The 12551-nt window shown below is 33.7% G+C and overlaps 1 protein-coding gene and 1 long non-coding RNA gene across 2 annotated transcripts in view; both read right to left on the bottom strand.

The window, feature by feature from the left end:
• LOC134218010 (uncharacterized) overlaps positions 1-12551 on the bottom strand; it is a 378133-nt gene that overhangs the window by 208253 nt on the left and 157329 nt on the right. The window lies entirely within an intron of this gene.
• On the bottom strand, positions 10493-12406 carry LOC134214080 (uncharacterized). Its single transcript, XR_009979641.1, has 3 exons — positions 11560-12406; positions 10667-10773; positions 10493-10600 (listed from the first exon to the last, which is right to left on the bottom strand). It is a non-coding gene; the product is annotated as an uncharacterized LOC134214080 (long non-coding RNA).

The raw sequence follows: 12551 nt of genomic DNA, 5'->3' as shown, positions 1-12551 counted from the left end.
ACAGATTTGTGCGATTTTATCTTTAAACGAAAGCTATGTTTTTGTCATTGGACCCATTCATTTTTTTCTGCAATTGGAAATTCGGTTTCAGAGATATCTGTGAAATACGAATATGAGACATATTTTCAGACTACTAATGAAGAATTGTCACACCAATATCTCAGCCGTCTATGACCCGATTTGAATTCTTTTGGGCTTAAAGAAACGCTGTAATATTGCCATTTAAGGCGGCAAATCAAATCTGCAGTCTTTTTGTATTTTTTAAAAATTGTTAAATTTCCAGAAATATCCCTTTTTTACCCTTCTTACACCCTAAGAAGGGTATAAAGATCGCTTGAAAAACCGACTTTTTATCCGAGGCTCTGAGACCCAAGTCGTATATACCAATCAACTCAGCTCGACGAACTGAGCATATGTATGTATGTGTGTGTGTGTGCGTGTGTGCGTATGTGTGTGCGTTACAAAATCTCACATCAAGATCTCAGCCGTCCGTGGACCGATTTGCACGATTTTAACACTAAACGAAAGCTATGACTTTGTCATTGTACGAGTTCAATTTTTTGCAATCGGACATTTGGTTCCAGAGATATGTGAGAAATACGAACATGAAGTGCATTTTCAGAAAACTAACACAATAATGTCACATGAATATCTCAGCCGTCTGTAAACCAATTTGCATGATTTTATCTTTAAACGAAAGCTATGACTTTGCCATTGAACCCATTGCATTTTGTTTTTGCAATTAGACATTGGGTTCCGGAGATATCTCTGAAATACGAACATAAAGCATTAGACGTATCAACTTCACACATTGGTAAAATATGTCCCATCAAGATCTCAGTCGTCCTTGGACAGATTTGTGCGATTTTATCTTTAAACGAAAGCTATGTTTTTGTCATTGGACCCATTCATTTTTTCTGCAATTGGAAATTCGGTTTCAGAGATATCTGTGAAATACGAATATGAGACATATTTTCAGACTACTAATGAAGAATTGTCACACCAATATCTCAGCCGTCCATGACCCGATTTGAATTCTTTTGGGCTTAAAGAAACGCTGTAATATTGCCATTTAAGGCGGCAAATCAAATCTGCAGTCTTTTTGTATTTTTTTAAAAATTGTTAAATTTCCAGAAATATCCCTTTTTTTATTTTGAAATCGATAAAAACATGATGATATCAGTTATTTTATACTCAATTGAAGGTCATATGCATAGAAATTGTAATATGCACTGGGCACACACAACCATTCAAAAGTGTAAGAAGGGTTGCGTTCACTGTAGGTGGATTAAGTCGGGTTTTCATTTTGAAATCGATAAAAACATGATGATATCAGTTATTTTATACTCAATTGAAGGTCATATGCATAGAAATTGTAATATGCACTGGGCACACACAACCATTCAAAAGTGTAAGAAGGGTTGCGTTCACTGTAGGTGGATTAAGTCGGGTTTTCATTTTGAAATCGATAAAAACATGATGATATCAGTTATTTTATACTCAATTGAAGGTCATATGCATAGAAATTGTAATATGCACTGGGCACACACAACCATTCAAAAGTGTAAGAAGGGTTGCGTTCACTGTAGGTGGATTAAGTCGGGTTTTTCATTTTGAAATCGATAAAAACATGATGATATCAGTTATTTTATACTCAATTGAAGGTCATATGCATAGAAATTGTAATATGCACTGGGCACACACAACCATTCAAAAGTGTAAGAAGGGTTGCGTTCACTGTAGGTGGATTAAGTCGGGTTTTTAAATATTTTTCTCGCATTACACAGGTTATAAAACATTGTAAATTACTTTGGTTGAGTCAATTTGACGATATTGTGCCCATTGGGGTACCTTTGAAGTTGGCATGAAAACTGTTTTCAACACCATTGATAATATATAAATATGAAGTATGATATCTTTGCAATATTTTTCAAATTTGTTATTCAATCATTTCAAACTCAATACATCTTCAAAGATAACATAATCAACTATCAATTGCATGCATTGTATCACAAATTCATGAAATATTCACCCTTGGCTTATGGAGTTGAATTTGAGCTTATTTCGAAATTTACTCATTTCGTGGTGTTTTTATGTGGTCAGAAAACAATTTACCCATCATTACCCAGCGCTGAAAATCGCATGGCTACTACTTTACATTATATATTTTCAAACTAAACCAAATTTAGGGCCGGCAGGGCCCGCAGGTTTTTTCCGAGGCATTTGAAAATGACGTAAAATACATGAAAATGTATGTAGGGGAAACCGCCAAATGTTGAACGGCTAATTTTGTCGCCTATTGTTGAACTCCCATAAGAAATGCACGTGCGTTCAACAATAGGCGAAGAAATTAGCCGTTCAACATTTGGCGAATTACCCTATATGTACTGAATGCTGCAATCACAACAATCATTATGAATGTAGTTGAAAATGATAAAATTTCATCACAGTAAGTGTAATAAACCCATTTGTTCTCATTCTAAGCCATATTTGTACTTTTGACCGTCTTTTTTTCAATCCGTCCCACTGTGGTACGGTCCGTTCTGCATGTCCTCCGTATACACACCAACCCAATCTTGTTTTTGCCGCAACTGGTTCACGACGATTACCTTCCTTCACTTTTACTGACAGAATCAAGTTCAGATTGTTCACTGCTATGAGAATCCGAGGAACGATATCTACATAGCTCGCTATTGGCAGCCCCCGAAGATGATTGTACCTCTCTCCTAGTTCGTCGTACAGGACGGTTTCGGAAGCGAGAGCTCCTTAACGGTGCGCACATCTTCCAAAGCATATCTCTTCTGACCGCTTGTCGCAGCTATCGACAAAGACAACTGCTGGGATCCTGATTCCATACGGGTTACATTGCCTGTCCACATAAGGCACAGTGGTCGGTTTTCACCGCCAACACCAAGTTGCTCCACCAGTTGCTCCTCAATTAACGTCACCTCGCACCCGTCGTCCAAGAACGCAAATGTGTTGATGTCGGCACTGGATCCAAAGAGAGTAACCGGAATGCTCCGGAATAAAACCTGTTGATCCATCTGTTGGTGAGTGTGGTTCTCTCCGTATGCTATTTGCGGTGAACGGCCGAGCGAAGTGTCAGTTCTCACCGAGTGAAGTAGAGGATATGGTGACAGTATTTGCCACCCGGTCAATCTTATTGTGCGCCTGCAACTTCTTCTTCCGTGATCACACAGACAACTTCGGCACAGCCCGTTAGTCTGAATACACTTCCAACGATCATTCGCTGTTAACGATTTAAACCTTCCACATTCCTGTAGTCGATGTCCTGGTTTCCTACACGCGTAGCATTTCTTTTAGCCAGAGTGTGCGTTGATCATTCTCCGATGTTTAGGTTTCGAGGTTCCTCTGGATGCACTTTTGCCACTAACACCACTGTACACTGTCACTTTACTGGCCGATATAACCACATTTGACATGAAGTTGCCAAACGTTTTAAGGTTGACTTCCGGAAAGTTTCGTAGATATGTTCCCCATTCCATCTTAACATGCGCGGGAAGTTTCCCGACAAGTTCCATTAACAAGGATGGATTGGATATATGCGCGTGTTGACCGGCTGCTTCTAAGTGGTCGCAAAGATTTTGAACTGCCATACCGAAGAGTTCCTAATTTATCGCCTTTCGGTGCAGGGACAGAACGAATTTTGTCAAGAAGAGCATGAATAAGCAGCTCTGGTCTTCCATAAAGCAAGCAAAGTGTGTCCAAGACATGGGAAACTGACTCCGGGAGTAGGAGACGGCTTTGCACCGCTTCATAGGCCGCGCCTATAATTTATTATTTATTATTTTCAGTTATCAAAATAATATCAAAATATGATATTTGCTAGAGTACTCTGCAATTCTATATCAAAATATGTTATAGTTATGATATCAAAAACTCAATTTTTTATCATTTTGATAATATTTTGATAGCGGATTCTGCTCGGGTAGTACTTATACGAGTTCAGTATAATCTTCTTCTGCTTATTGGCATTACATCCCTACACTGAGGGGGGATGTAAGTAATGCCAATAAGAAGAAGAAGAAGATCCCTACACTGAGACAAAGCCGCCTCGCAGATTAGTATTCATTAAGCACTTCCACAGTTGCTAACTGTGTGGTTTCAAAGCCAAGTTACCATTTTTACCATTCGTATATCTTGAGGCTAACTTGATTATACTTGTATGCCCAGGGAAGTCGAGACAATTTCCAATCCGAAAATTGCCAAGAGCGGCAACGGGAATCGAACCCAGCCACCCTCAGCATGGTCTTGCTTTGTAGCCGCGCAACTTACCGCACGGCTAAGGAGTAGGGGCCCTTCAGTATAATACTGAAGAAAAAAAAGCTGACATATTTTTACATGCCATTTACTTCACTTCACTGCTTCATTTCACAAATATTCGAAATATTCCGAAAAATGTTCCATCAACATTTCTAACCGAAGCTAAACGTGTTCCACATCGTCAAGTGAAGAAATTCGACCCTTCCAAACCGAATGATGAATGGCGATCGATTAACAACACTCACACCGCTGCTGGCTGCTTAGCCTCAAGTGATGCGACACCATGCAGTTCCGCCGATGCTCTCCTTCTATTGGTACACTTATCCGCCCACATACCGTGTCCCAAACAAAGGGACCCATTTCTTTTATTTCGAGTGCCGGTTGACAGTTTTCCAAACAGCATCCACTTTTCTTCGCACCAAGAATCAGCCTTTTCAGTACAGACGCAGAGGTGTTGAACTTATGGTGAAACGCGATCTTATATTTAAGCGAAACACGCGCAAACCCAACCGAACCCGTGATGATTTTTCTCCGCTAGTTGATGAGACAATATGATAAACGTTGGGGGAAACTAAAAATAGAAACAATTAATGGGATAATTTATCTCGGCCATCTTCCCTACAGCACTGACGAAGGAAAAAAATCAACCTCAGCGCCGGCGAAGTTGTCGTCGTCGAGTAGTGAATCCTCGGTGGATTTTCCGCAAGATAAGTTAGCCGGTCTTTCATACATATAAATTAATAATTAAACAAATCCACGAGACAGGAGACGAGCTAATGGAGCTCACTGTTCGGAATATGAATTTATAAATTACGATTTATTGGCACGTTTTCTGAATATCAAACCAGGACCGCGATAGCAGGTATCGACATTCAAGTTTGATTGTTTGTAATTATACGTTTCAGACAACGGCGAGGTCGACTGGGCCCAGAATTAACTTTCAGTTTTAACTAACATCTTCTATGAGAAACCATTCATACAGCTACGGGTCTTCCATAACCGTCGTCATCTGTTGCTCTAACAATCTAACGAGATGATACATTGTTTCCACATTTCGCAATCCTAGGCAGCAGTCGATGGAGAACCGTACAACTATTTCACGTGCTCTAGAAGCTACAGTGTTTATTTTATCTCTTCAAGATGTGTGTCGAGTGGCGTTTGTAGCGCGCTAATTGTGAATAGCGATAGGCTTTTTTTACGACGAACGAAGAAGCTTTATGTCTCGGCGGCTTTCACAGCATTAGAACCGGCTCCAAAGGCGGGCACAATGAAAAATTCGCGCGTCGGGGTCGTTGTTTGGGATATTAAATTTCTGTTTGCATTATGAATTCCGAACCCATTGGCATAATAACTCGTGGGCAGCGTGAAGTATGGAGACCGCGTGCGTAACATATGGAGAAATGAATGATATTCCAATTTTGAGTACGTTAGTTGCAGAGTGATGAACGATCACTTGTGTTACGGTAGAATACATATTTTATACTTGTAGAATCAGATGTATATAAAAATTCTTTACTGATAACAAATTATTAGCGAAATTTGGTAGTTATGTTATGTTTTCTACTAACTAACAAGAAAGAGTGGTGGTAGATGAGGAGTGTTATAATCAATCAATTCTGATTATTGATTAGTTTTTTGTAGACTATGTATTCAAAACCATTTATTTAAACCGAGTCGGAACATTGGAACACAGACATACCCTTATGGTTCACCACTGAGCTACGGATGAAAAAAAAACGGGAAAACCCTCCAAATTATCTCATTTAGCTTTCAAATGACTTCTTTATATCGATTGTGCAAATTTTCATATTAGGTAAATAAAGAAATAAAAAAACAACATCTTGAATATTTTTGTTGTCACACTGCCAACCCCTCGCCATTTACAGTCGTTCGGTCGGTCGCCATCATCGTCCCATTCGACGGCGACGTACACGGAAGAAACTCTCCTTGAAGATCCCAACCGGAACGACCTACGTACAAACGACTGGAATTTCACGACGCGATGGCGAAAACAGCACAACCCTACATGGCACACGCGGCGTGTGAGTGGATGATGTCATTCATCGAATGTGTCGTCGTCGTCGTCGTTTTGCCTTTTTGTGTGGTAAAGCAGCTGATTCCAAGAATCGTGAGATGCTGTATCTCCCGAGCAGAAAAAAATAACTTATGAATAACTTGACGAGGTATTAATTTTAAATACCACAATACCCCGATAAGTTATTCATAAGGTTGGAATAAGAGTTAAAATAACAAAAAATAATAACTAAAATTTATATGAATAACACCTGAGCAATAACAACTGGTATTATTTTGATAATGAATGAATAACTCAAAGTATAAAATTGTACAGAGGACTGAGTTAGTTATTGAAATGGTATTCAAGAACAAACAAATAACACCACATGATATTGGAATTCAATGAAAAAGGATAACTAAGCTTGTTATTGAATTGTTATTGAATAACAAGTTAATACTAAGATTTGTTCTTCTTGTAAATTTTTATTATTTCTATTATATTAATTACACTTAAGCTGGAATTACAATTTCAAAATACGACACTATGAATGCTTCAAAAAACCTACTGCATCATTCTTCGATTTTTTTAAAACAGTTGATCATTGAGATTAAATTAAAATTAAATTAAAATTAAATTAAAATTAAATTAAAATTAAATTAAAATTAAATTAAAATTAAATTAAAATTAAATTAAAATTAAATTAAAATTAAATTAAAATTAAATTAAAATTAAATTAAAATTAAATTAAAATTAAATTAAAATTAAATTAAAATTAAATTAAAATTAAATTAAAATTAAATTAAAATTAAATTAAAATTAAATTAAAATTAAATTAAAATTAAATTAAAATTAAATTAAAATTAAATTAAAATTAAATTAAAATTAAATTAAAATTAAATTAAAATTAAATTAAAATTAAATTAAAATTAAATTAAAATTAAATTAAAATTAAATTAAAATTAAATTAAAATTAAATTAAAATTAAATTAAAATTAAATTAAAATTAAATTAAAATTAAATTAAAATTAAATTAAAATTAAATTAAAATTAAATTAAAATTAAATTAAAATTAAATTAAAATTAAATTAAAATTAAATTAAAATTAAATTAAAATTAAATTAAAATTAAATTAAAATTAAATTAAAATTAAATTAAAATTAAATTAAAATTAAATTAAAATTAAATTAAAATTAAATTAAAATTAAATTAAAATTAAATTAAAATTAAATTAAAATTAAATTAAAATTAAATTAAAATTAAATTAAAATTAAATTAAAATTAAATTAAAATTAAATTAAAATTAAATTAAAATTAAATTAAAATTAAATTAAAATTAAATTAAAATTAAATTAAAATTAAATTAAAATTAAATTAAAATTAAATTAAAATTAAATTAAAATTAAATTAAAATTTTATTTATTTTTTATTTTATTTTATTGATGTATAAGGGGGCCGGGGGCCAAGTCACCGATGTGAATTTGAAATTCATATCGTCCATGATACACCAGGGACTAAAGGATAAGGCTTCACAACATCTTTACCCATGGGGGTTTTAAGTTTTGCGGGATATACTGCTAGTATATCACTGCCTTAGGAGTATGGGCAGGTTGGGGATATTTTTATGATGAATATTAAAGCTGTGGAGAGATGTCGGTTATAATATTTGATTATATGTATTAACTTTGATTCCAATTATAAATCACAAAGAGCTTCCCTTGTATTTAGGCGGTTAAACAAATGTGTTTGTTAGTATGTCGTGTTGTTATCTGTATTCTTCCAGTTAAAGTTGTCTGATGTTACAAATTTTAGTTGTCCAGCAAGGTAACCCTTACAAATCCTTACTCCTAAATGATCAGTCTATTCGTCATTACAGTCTGCTGTTAAGGCCTGATCTAAACAGTTCTTATAAAAAGTCTCCTTCAATATTGTTCGGAGTATTCAGTGTAAGTGGCATTGTTTCAAAGTAGTTTTCTCATCAATAGCGTTTAAGTAATGTACCCATCAAACAAGAGAAGCTCTAAAAGTTTGTTCAAAATTTTAATTTTCAATCGCGAGTCAGTGTTAATACAATTATGTTGATGTGTATATGGTATAGGAATTGCGATACATCTCGTTAAATTTGAATTGCTGACTATATTTCAAATAAACACCTTTCATGAAAACGTATTTTGAAACTAAAATATTGTATTACAATTTGATGAATATCATTAATCGTCCAAAGTTTTGAAAATTATCTAGTGAAAGCAGTCGAAACTGAATCGAAAAGCCAAAATGGGCCACAGTTCAGAACCGTTCACCAAACAATCTTCAAAAATTTGAGCCTGCTATTTTAACAACTACATATTCTGAAGAACCATGTTCCAAGAAAACGCCTGATACTATCTTTGTGGACTTATGACGGCCTTGCATAGCATCATCATTGTCTCGGAAGTAGATTCAGTCAGTAAAAATTTCAAACCATTTCGTGAGCTTCCATTTGACGATGGGCTTAAAAAGACATTGATTGATCCTCCTCACGACCTTAGGTGGTCAAACTATTAGTCATGTAGATAAAAGGATAGTGGATGAAAGCATCATATGGTCTATTCTCATGCACATAGGTGACTAAGGTCTCAGTTAAACGTGACTCTATCTCTTGTTTTACCGTCTAGCGCTGATCATGAGTTCATTCCCTATCGGTCATTTACTGTGTTATAAGGTAGTCAACTAATTTTATTTGTCTTTCAGAATACACTTAGTCACGTCTCCTATGTCCTTCAATCTTTCTTTATTGGTTATGTATTATTTTTTCCTAACCCGAAAAAATGAAGAGCGAAACAGGTTTGTTTATACGTTGATCCATGCAGTGAAAGTAAGAGTAAAATAACAAAGATTACTGAGAAGAAATAACGGATACAATCACCATATATAATGCAAAATTAGTAAATCTACAGTATCTATTTTCACTACTTACTGTATACTGAACTATGAACTACAATTGGTGCAATGGATGATCGTTTGCTTCCCAGTCTTTTGTGTTAGTATTTTGTTAGTTAAGACTGGTACTAGACCCTGCCGGAACCTCCGCAGCATATACTCAAGAAAATGTTGTTAGATCATGCGACACCTTCTCTAGTATTTGCAAGGAGGTATGATATATCAAGTGTTTAATTATTTTCTATATATGTATTGGCAAAAAATACTCGACGCGTTTCTGTTAATTTGAAATGTTACCAGGTTTAAAGTACGTACTTCAGTACTGCTTAATAGTGTAACCATACTCGGATGCAATTAAATTCATCTCGTTTTCGTCTAACGGTAATGTGTTGAGTACTAATAATACTAGCAATGTGTACTATAAAAGAACAAATTATTTCACAATTTTAACAATATGCAGACACTTGACTTATCAACGTTGACCCCATCATCCATGGACAGGGAATTAAAATTAAATTAAATTAAATTAAAATTAAATTAAAATTAAATTAAAATTAAATTAAAATTAAATTAAAATTAAATTAAAATTAAATTAAAATTAAATTAAAATTAAATTAAAATTAAATTAAAATTAAATTAAAATTAAATTAAAATTAAATTAAAATTAAATTAAAATTAAATTAAAATTAAATTAAAATTAAATTAAAATTAAATTAAAATTAAATTAAAATTAAATTAAAATTAAATTAAAATTAAATTAAAATTAAATTAAAATTAAATTAAAATTAAATTAAAATTAAATTAAAATTAAATTAAAATTAAATTAAAATTAAATTAAAATTAAATTAAAATTAAATTAAAATTAAATTAAAATTAATTTAATTTAATTTAATTTAAATTAAATTAAAATTAAATTAAAATTAAATTAAAATTAAATTAAAATTAAATTAAAATTAAATTAAAATTAAATTAAAATTAAATTAAAATTAAATTAAAATTAAATTAAAATTAAATTAAAATTAAATTAAAATTAAATTAAAATTAAATTAAAATTAAATTAAAATTAAATTAAAATTAAATTAAAATTAAATTAAAATTAAATTAAAATTAAATTAAAATTAAATTAAAATTAAATTAAAATTAAATTAGATTAAAATTAAATTAAAATTAAATTAAAATTAAATTAAAATTAAATTAAAATTAAATTAAAATTAAATTAAAATTAAATTAAAATTAAATTAAAATCAAATTAAAATTAAATTAAAATTAAATTTTGTTTGATGGGTGGGTCGACACTGTAGTCTTGTAAATCAGGATTCCGATTTTAAAATTTATTTTAGGTGGGTTTCTACGATGGTCATTCAATGTGCGGAGTGTTGTTTTCTGAAAATAATAAACATAATAAATCATAATAGAATTAAACTTTATTTCCACAACAGTAATACATACCTTATGCAAGACCTTCCCGGCATGATGTATGTAATCGAAATGGTTAGATTGTCCATCGGTTACCCTAGGGTTGATGAATTATGAGCTCCCGTGTGTGGTTTAGTTCACTAAAAAATATAATAGAAATGTAGTGAATCTAATTAATTGGAGTATTCGACCATTTTGGCAGTACCCCTATTCCCATCCGCAACGTTTATTACTCGGGCGCATTTGAACCGAATTACTCGATACACGGTTAGCATCTGTAGATTCCTATGATATACAAAAAGTTTGAAACGCAGACGAGTTATCGAGTTGCGGACGGTAATAGGAGGTGCTACCCAAGTGGTCTTTTTCACAATAGCTACGTAAACTAATTTTGGATAATTATATGAATTCATACGAGATCATCGTGCCAGAATGTAAATGCAAAATTGATAAAAATGATTCGAAAAATTAGCAAGAACCTACAAACCCGGGGGCCTTAAACCTATCGGTGGAAAACTGGGTTTGTAGACATAAATCCTTTAAAATGTGCTGGGTCAAACCAACAAAAGGAAATCGTAAATCTTACCAACAAGCAGGAGCATACTATTTATGAGTTTAGATTGAACGGAGGGAAACCTGGCAACGTTGTAGGCCGGGGTTCCCACTCCTGAAAATCAAATGGAAAATCAAGAATTGATCACATTAGCACAGGGTCGAGCTGATTTCATTCTGTCAAGTAACAAGTCAACCTTAAAAGGAACCTTAAAATCAAAATAACCAACCGGAAACGGAAATCTTGGAAATTAAACTAAGCTACCACCGAAACCTCATCATCCTCTGCCAACTTTTCTTTATTCTTATTTATTAATCATACATTATCCTCCCAGTTATTAAAACTAATTAAAACCACTTAAAGCAAAACTCACGTTTTACAAAAATATGACCTGGCCAAACATCCAGTCCAAGTCCAGTAGTTACCACGTTACAATTTGCTTTTGAAAGGCAGGCAAGTGGACCTAAGCTGTAGCTGAATTCACCTAAAAAGATACAAGCACTAATGGGATTAAACAATAAACCTACCTTCCGGCCCTGCCAGCTGCCAACGCCCAATGCCCAAACCGGCTTTCGCCGATGAAGGCCCCCCCAGTTGTACCGGCGTGGCTACACCCGAAGGCGACCAGCGGGATTTTTCGTCGTCTGACGCCGCGCCGACCGGGGGAGCTTGGGCGTTGTCGATTACCGACTAGGTCCAGCCTCTCCCTACAAGGAGGGACAGGACCGGATCAATTGCCGCAATCAGGCTTCCAGTACACAAGCCCTCGAACCGAATTCTGCCAACACACAGGAAAAGTTCCGTCCGACACTCTCCAAATCACCCCACGCGCTGCAGACACGGACCGTGCCTCTTCGTGACGAATCTCCTGCCCCTTCTTCGGGTCCAACATCGCATCCACATTCCATCACATCACTGGTCACAACACAACATATTATCCCGGACTGTTTTCACCGAAAAACAACGAAATCTCGAGCGAAATTTGTTTTTTTATCGAGGTGGCACTTTGCTTCCGACTACGAATAATGTAAACAAACATGTACACGCTCGTCTGGCTTAACCCAAACATGAGTTAATAACTTCCAAATCGAAAAACTGATGGCTTAAGACAAAATTGACATTAATTCGACAGAATAGCCACTTATTCAATATTCAATCTTGTTAGAATAGTAATGGATGCAAATTTGGTTTGAAATTCAACCGCTTGGCGGCGCTAGTGTATAAGGAATCACCTGTAAAATTGTATATCTCGAAATCTGTTAGTTTTAGAAATTTACCGCCTTCTACAACGTTGTTCGATTGATTCAAACCATTGTGACGGAGACAAGTTTAGTTTGAAATTCGACCGCTTGGTGGCGCTAGTGT

Source organism: Armigeres subalbatus, chromosome 2 (assembly GCF_024139115.2).
Source record: "Armigeres subalbatus isolate Guangzhou_Male chromosome 2, GZ_Asu_2, whole genome shotgun sequence".
Taxonomy (NCBI): Eukaryota; Metazoa; Arthropoda; class Insecta; order Diptera; family Culicidae; genus Armigeres; species Armigeres subalbatus.
Note: the sequence above shows the minus strand (reverse complement) of the source record. Positions and strands in the feature narration are given on the sequence as shown.